Source organism: Nansenia antarctica, assembly GCF_963989245.1.
Source record: "Nansenia antarctica genome assembly, chromosome: 13".
Taxonomy (NCBI): Eukaryota; Metazoa; Chordata; class Actinopteri; order Argentiniformes; family Microstomatidae; genus Nansenia; species Nansenia antarctica.
The window spans coordinates 6,431,218-6,437,188 of record NC_137683.1 but is presented as its reverse complement, the minus strand read 5'-3'; the positions used below and the strand labels follow the sequence as shown (position 1 = coordinate 6,437,188).

Below are 5,971 nucleotides of genomic sequence, written 5' to 3'. Positions count from 1 at the left end.
TGTTTTGTCCCAACGTTTTTATTTCAACAGAGAGCATAGCCACTAGGGGTGCAACGGTTCTCGGTTTTTTTACGGACGGTACGGTTTGCGTTCCACGGCTCAATTCACTAGTGAACCGTGACGGTTTTCGGTTTTCGTTTCCGTTTTTTTTTTTTTTTTTTTTTTTTTTTTTCTACCTTTATTTTACCAGGAAGTCACATTGAGATTAAAACCTCTTTTACAAGAGAGACCTGGCCAAGACAGGGTCAAAATAGTAGCTTAAAAAACTGTTCAGATAACAAGACAGGACATAAGACAGTGGCAACAATACAATAGACAAACAATGGTAGCGGTATTTACAAGGTGATTAAAACATTGAGAAGTCTAACCAAAGCAGGTACAGCGAGCGGTGACCACATCCTTTAATCTACGCTTGAAGATACTTATGGAAATAAGGGCCTCTAATTTAAAAGTAGTCTGTAGGTCATTCCAAGACCAAGGGCCATAATAAGACAAGCTTGCCCTTCCAACATTGTTCATGATAAGTGGCACCTTGTATTGTAGCCATCTACGAGACCTGAGACCCGAGCCACTCGGTATAGGGATGAACTTCAGGCCCAGATAATTCGGTAAGAAGCCAGAGATGATTTTAAACACAAGAGTGTACCAGTGTTGGAGCCTTCTGACAGAAAGAGATGGCCATCCAACCAGACTATACAGTGTACAGTGATGGGTCCTGAAGGCACTATTGGTGATGTATCTTAGAACCGAATGATACAGGGGGTCTAGCTTGGATAAAGTGGACAGAGAAGCAAACTTATATACTGTATCACCATAATCCAATTGTGAAAGGAAAAGGGCGGAGACAAGACGTTTTCTGGAAGCCAAGGAAAAGCAAGATTTAAATCTATACAGGAAGCCCACTGTACGCTTAAGCTTTATGGCGAGAAGATCAATTTGGCCGCGTTCGTAAATTAGCTCTGAGAGCGCCGGAGCGTCCAAGTGAATGCCTCGAACGCGGCCTTTGGTCAGAGGTCGAGTTGGTCTGGAACGTTTGTTTCTGAACCGAACCGTACCGAAAACCGTGACCCAAAATACCGAACCGTACCGAACCGTGGGCCAACTGAACCGTTGCACCCCTAATAGCCACACTTATTTACAATCACACTGCATCTAGGAACTGTAGAAAAAACACACAAGTTGCGATGTCGTCGTTAACCAAGAACCCAGCTAGATCGTCGACGACCTCTGTGACATTGACACATTCATTTTTAGACAGTCTTAACACACAAACATCTGTCACATAGGTACAAAGCCCCACAATACGCCCCACATTGTTACATTTGCCATAAGATTTTAACAATTTTGTAACTAGCAAACCACAAGGTGTTGAGTCACAAAGCTCCACCATCCGCTCCCACTCGTCACATTTTCCTCTAATTTCAGCCATGGTTTTTTTAAGTTTAGAAAGTCTCTTTCTAACAACAATATTCGTTGGATCATCTGTGATGACACAGCATAGCAACATTGATAAATCAAACTTCATGCTCTGCGCATCATAGGTCTTCAGATAGCTCATTAAACAACCCCCCATTGTGTCTGTCAGATGTTATCTCTCCAGAGGTCTAATGCGTCTCTGACGCTTTTATCACAGTCTGGCTTAATAAGACATTCGCACATCTGTTGCAATTGCGCACATATGAATTTCACTAACTCCAGCTCAAATAGTATGGACTCCACAACTCCACGTACCACTAGGGGGTCGACATGCAAATCGTGCGCTTTCAGGACATGTTGCAGAACGCTGTCCATCGAGCCATCTTCATTCGATCGGTGTAGGCCTAAACGATCTCGTATGTATCCAATGTTCATCTCGTAATAGTACGCACATGGTTCATATAAACAGGCATGATGTTTCTGGCTGGGGTGGTTAATTTCACAACCATAACAGTTTTTTGCTACTTTTGCTCCAACGATATTCTCCAATATACGACAAACAGTAGCCTTGATAAGTCTGTAACCCAGAGCTGTCACACTGCTGGAGAGCTTCGGACCTCCCGAAAGATCCACCAGCGTCTCCCACTCGGCTCCCGTGGCGAAGTCGTCCATGATCACTGGTTGTGGCTCTAAACTCTCTTTAGAGCTTGCAGGGTATGAGAGTACAAACAATCCATTCAATCCGCTGGCTTCACTCACACCGGCTTCTTCAGTTATAAAATGATCTGGAACTCCGCAATCGACGTGCATAGCACACTCGTCGAAAAAAGGCTGAGGGACAGTCCTTACAGAGCTCTTCTTATAAACTCGACTCATTGTTGCGCCTAGTCCTTTCAAGAAAGATAACTGACCCCTAACACAAAATGTATTTAAACACATTTCAACCCTTGCCAGTCATTTGGGGGAATCCCCCTTCCTTCGTTTTGGACCAGCCCTCATTCACACCCTCCGTTTGGGGGGTGTGTTGTGAACAAATGGCTGGGTGAATAAACCCACAACGCTGGGGCAAATAAGCCCCCTCCCTGCTGTAAAAGAGCTTATGTTTTATGACCCCACCCTCATAAAAAACCAGGATTCATTTGATTCATTCATTGTTGTTCTCTCTAAACCTGTCTGCGATGGGGCACTTCAATCACACTATCATATACAGCATAAAATACCATCAATCTAATAATTTATGTGGTATATGATAGTATGATTGACGGTATTAGGCAGCGGGTTCCTGAAAAGTGTCTCCTGAGACACCTGGGACGGCTGAGACAGCTGGGACAGCTGGAACAGCTGGAACAGCTGGGACACCTGGTGTCTCAGTGTCTCAGGTGTCCCAGCTGTTCCAGCTGTTCCAGCTGTCTCAGCTGTCTCAGATGTCGCTCATTGAGTGAGGTAGGCTAAGGATTTATTGTCGGGCGTAAAATGATACAGGTCTGTTTTTGACTTGACAATCGGTTGACAACCGTGCTGATATGAGGTGTTGAGGTGAATTCCGAGTAGCCTACTCACAGTGGGCTTATAATACCTGCCCTGTATTATAAGTTCACCAACAAATCAAATCAAAACCCGTTCGCCAGCACTCGGCTGTGCGTCCAAGCATTTGGGATACCGTTAGTGCGTTCTCAAAAAGACGTATTAGTATTACTACAACCCTGAAATGTTTAGTTTTCAGGGTTAACAAGTTTCAAATACTCATGTTGTCTTACATTTTTCCCCGATGTCTATGTATGACACATCATTTGAAAGCTTACAATCTGGAAATAACGCGATTACTTTGATTCATTTGATTCATTCATTGTGGTTCTCTTGTAGTCAAGAGTGTTTCAACAGAATTTCTAATTATAATTGTTGCGATAAAGCCAATTGTTGTCATCACTACAATTTACAGTCTATTTCTATAAGCATGTTAATAACATTGTGAATGTTGGCGATAGCTGAAAAAGTAATATGTCAGGGATGGGGTAGTCACTACTATTGGCCGCTACTATTGTTATAACTTGGCATAAATTGGGTGTCCAAGAGGTCCGCTAAAAGACAACTGATGACAACTACTACTATTTTGGGATGCAGGGTATTTTGGGATGCAGCTGGTTGGAAGGTATCACATTCAGGTTGATCAAACCTGGCATTCTAGATGTGTTTTTGCGGGGGTGTCCTTTTGGCAAAGTTTGAAAGTTTGAAAGTTTCGATGTCGACGCAAACTCTAGGACCATTCTGGTAACCAAGATTGTCAGAGACCAAGATTGTCTCTTGCTGTCAGAATGACGCTTCAGAGAGAGAGAGAGGTTGGGAGTAGCAGAGAGGCATGAAAAAGCAACTCGATGTGTCTGTCTAACAACAGAGGCTGTCTGAACGCATATCTGACTGCTGATACGAAACCCCCGTTCACTCTCTTAAGAGTTAGAGTTAGAGTCAGATAGACTTTAGTCAGATAACTTTTTTAGGGAGACAGTATGACATCCCCTGGCCACATGAAAGCCCGAAAGGACATGATAATGTGAGTATTATATGTTATTATATATTGTATCGACCGGAGAGAGAGTTCGCTCCCACTGGGCATCTTTTCCTCTAATTTCATTTCTAACCCTAAGTCTCTTTCTAACAACAATATTCGTTATGGGTTAGGGTTAGGGTTAGGGTTAGGGTAACCCTGTGTGTGTGTGTGTGTGTGTGTGTGCGTCTACTATCGTTTTGGCCCCCCTTCCTAAACACCTGCGTGTTCTGAGCAAATGGCGAGGGTTAATAAAACCACAACGCGGGGGGGTAAATAAACCCCCCCTTCTGTAAAAGAGCCCATGTTTTCTGACCCCCCGCCTCATAAAAAAGAACAAAGGAAATCGAGATCAAAGAAAAGTACCCCATACTCACTACTGACAGCAACAAAAAATGACAGGTTCTTTTCTTTGTTACCCCATGACATCATTGCTGTTTGCACTTTATCGCAAGTGCTCTTTCAACATTGTCTCTATGGTCTTTCAGCTTCCTTTTCTGTTCTTTGCTCAAATTTTTGACCATAATGGTCAGACAGCTGCATCTCACTGTTGAGACAAAATGTTATAAAGAAGTGATTAATAAATAATTTAAGAAACTCACATTCATCAGTGGTTGCAAACTGTCATTGAAATTGTATTAGCACTCTCCAGCTTACCTCAAGTCATACTGTGGTCCACATGTATACATTTCCATGGCTTTCTCATTGGAAACACCGTTTACAGCTGCAATGGCGTGGACTGTTGCCTGTGTCATGAAGTGATTAAAGCCACACGTTTACCAGTTATAGTAAAATGTAGACATCTAAGAAGGTTGTGCCATGTTGCAGGTGACAACTAAGCAAGACCTGATATGAGCAAATGGCATTATAAGATCCTACTGGATATTGACCATGAGTTAAAGTGTGACATGTTATAATATGAAATATGTAGTCTATAAATAAATAAAAAGTGTCAGTGAATTGTCACCTCTGGCAGAAGCACATCAATGACGAATGCCGACGGATCAGCCAATGTTGTCTGTGTTTTTTTTACCACTCCTGAGAGGAAGTTAACTAGTCTGTCCATTTTGTCATCATCGTCAAAGAAGATGACGTCTGTGGCCTTCTTTTTTGCCCAAAGAGACTTGACTTGTCCTGCCATGATTGCCTGCAAATATATAGTTTGTTGGGAGGATGCTCTATGTAAATGTGCAATCACTACACAAATATAAAACATTTCACTTTCATTATTTATATTATGCTTAAATGTGTCACTTTACTTAGACATTTCAGTTGCAAACTCACTTCAAGATGTTGCAGTAAGCCTTTGTCCTGAGTGATGAAATCCACTAACAAGTCAGTGGTCACTCTTCGTTGGTGTTGGGCTTGTTGAGCCCTTTCCTAAAATGTAATAATACAGTGCTTAACCATGTTACAATGAAAAGGTGCAGTTAAGTACTGAATGAGTCACTTTCTTTCCTTGATCATTTGCACTTCCTTACTTACCTCAAGTGTCTTGATAGAAAGTGTGGTTTCACTACCCAGGCTTCTGACATCTTTGTCCATGGTAACATCACTTTCCTAAATGGATACACACATAAGCATGACTATGTGTACAGCTGTGAATGGTGGATAGTATGTTTGTATGCAATAAACTTCATTCACACTAACCAATTCTTTAGGAGGAAAGCTGTAAGGCCTCTTGAAGTACGCGTGGTCCTCGTCAGTGTCCAGTGGCATCTGTACAGAGTCCACCATTATTGCCAGTATGTTTTACATGGAAGGGTTAACTACTTCAAAAAGAGATCCAGGCTGGATTCAGAATGACACAGTACCACTAAACATATTGCATGTGCCATAAAGTTGCATGGAGTATGTGTTTTAGGAGCAGTAGCCCATTCAGAAACAAGCACACGGTCATAGATACTTAGTGAGAGATGCACTGACCATGGTGTTGCTAGCATGCCTCCTTTTAATACTTGAATTGGTCCTGAATACAGGTGGGACATTGTCGTGAAGGGTCGCTCTGCCTTC

General features: G+C 42.4%; 1 long non-coding RNA gene across 1 annotated transcript; it reads right to left on the bottom strand.

Moving 5' to 3' along the window:
• Positions 1–4,414: 4,414 nt before the first annotated feature.
• On the bottom strand, positions 4,415–5,712 carry LOC308169174. The gene is made up of 6 exons (XR_013937746.1): positions 5,609–5,712; positions 5,444–5,518; positions 5,243–5,338; positions 4,926–5,105; positions 4,616–4,704; positions 4,415–4,505 (listed from the first exon to the last, which is right to left on the bottom strand). It is a non-coding gene; the product is annotated as an uncharacterized lncRNA (long non-coding RNA).
• Positions 5,713–5,971: the final 259 nt, after the last annotated feature.